General features: G+C 42.7%; 1 non-coding gene across 1 annotated transcript; it reads right to left on the reverse strand.

Moving 5' to 3' along the window:
• Positions 1 to 976: 976 nt before the first annotated feature.
• LOC114620676 lies at positions 977 to 1,137 on the reverse strand. Its single transcript, XR_003711341.1, has one exon. It is a non-coding gene; the product is annotated as a U1 spliceosomal RNA (small nuclear RNA).
• Positions 1,138 to 2,042: the final 905 nt, after the last annotated feature.

The raw sequence follows: 2,042 nt of genomic DNA on the forward strand, positions 1-2,042 counted from the left end.
TTTTTTTTCTTCCAGAATTCCCTCAATTTGGGTTTGGTTTATTGATTCTGTTTTCATTTTCAGGTCTTGAACAGGTATATTCATTTCCTTTCACTGTCTGTGTTTTCCTGCATTTCTTCAAGGGATTTATTCATTTCCTCTTACTGTCTGCTTGTATTTTCCTGAATGTCTGTACGGGATTCATTCATATCCTCTTCAAAAACCTCTATCATCTTTATACAGGCTATTTTAAGGTCTTTTCTTGTGCTTCAGCTCTGTTGAAATATTCAGGGCTTGCTGTGGTTGGGTTTCTGGGCTCTAGAAGAGACATGTCAACCTGGTTGTTATTGTGTTTTTACTCTAGTGTCTAGGCATCTGGGATTTGTATGATTATAGGTCTAGGTGCTGGTATCTGGCTTTGGTTTTGTTGGGTGGATATTTTCTTCCTTGGTTTCTGTTTCTGGATTCCCCAAGAGTGTGATGGCTGTGCGTCGCCTGATACGAAGTTTTCTGTGGCTCTGTTTCCCTGGACTGCTCAGCTGGTGTGTTCCCAGGGAATGCCTGCTGGTTTTAGAGGCTGGGTTACTGGCATGATTTGGGGGAAGGAAGGTTGGAAGAGGTCTCTGGGGTCAGAGAAGAAAGAGAGACTGTACCAGGTTTTCAGTTACAGAGCTGGGGATGAGAGTAGGGGGTTGAATGTGGAGGAGCAGATGAGGTAAAGATCTGTAGGCAGTCTACCTGCTTCTCTGGCACGAGTGGCTTTTGGGTTGGCAAGGGATGCCTGCTGGAGTTGGAGGTTGAAATAAAGCCTAAAAATATTTTTTTAAGATGTATGTATTTTGCGTTATTTTGTAGCTCTGAGGTGAGTGAAGACTCTGTACATGTACATCTTATACAACTTGCCACAGATGCTGTGTGTTTGTGATCACAGGTACCATACCATACACGGTGTTTCACGGGCCTCCCTCTGGTGTTTATAGGCTTTTCTTTGGAGTAGGGGAGAGCATGAAAACAGCTCTCCACTATCTCAAATTATGAATGCAATTTTGCAGAGTGTGCAGAAATTGCAGGGGTCAGCACATCTGGTGGGCAATGTATAAGTCTTACCCTAGGAGAGCCACCTTCATGATTATGGTATCTTCCCTGCCAAGTAAGTAGGCTCTCACAATCTGTCTGTTGCCACTCCTGTGATGTTTGAAAGGGTTTTGTAATGGGTTTATGGGTGCCTTGTTTAGGTTAGAACACTCGCTGGATACTTTTTGGCATGCTCACCAGTTAGGAATTTCTACATTAATTTTTACCCTCTGAATAAAAGCTCTAGGGAGCTGAGGAAATGGGACTGTAGTAGCTGTTCTCACAGAGGATCAGGCTTTGATTCCTAGAATCTGTATCAGTTAGCTCATGACTGCCTGTAACTCTAGCTCTGGAGGAGCTAAACACACACACACACACACACACACACACACACACATACGTACACACACACATACACACACATACACACACATACACACACACATGCACACACACATACACACATACACACACACATACATACACACACATATACACACACACATACACACATACACACACACATACACACATACACACATACACACACACATACACACACACATACACACACACACACACACACTAAAATACACTTTCTGTGAGCAAAGGTGAAACACACATTGAGAGCAGTCTGACTGCATGGCTATCTAGCACAAAAGTAATCTTCTTGAAGTGTCCTTGAGAAGTCAAAGCAATCTTTGTGGTTATAAATTACTATTAGCTATATGTTCTTGCCTATCTTAAATAAGAGTTTCTTCAAAGACAGCCAGTCTAGGATGATTTGATTTGGTTTCTGGATGTGTGTCTGTCTGTCTGTCTGTCTGTCTGTCTCTCTCTCTCTCTCTCTCTGTGTGTGTGTGTGTGTGTGTGTGTGTGTGTGTGTAGATGCACTTCTTTTGGTAGATAAATCTGAGAGTTTAGACTCATGTCTGCCCCTGGCTCTTCTTTGCCTCTGTCTACATATTCCCACTTAGAGAACTCTAGAT

This window comes from Grammomys surdaster, unplaced genomic scaffold (genome assembly GCF_004785775.1).
Source record: "Grammomys surdaster isolate TR1022 unplaced genomic scaffold, NIH_TR_1.0 169, whole genome shotgun sequence".
Classification (NCBI taxonomy): domain Eukaryota; kingdom Metazoa; phylum Chordata; class Mammalia; order Rodentia; family Muridae; genus Grammomys; species Grammomys surdaster.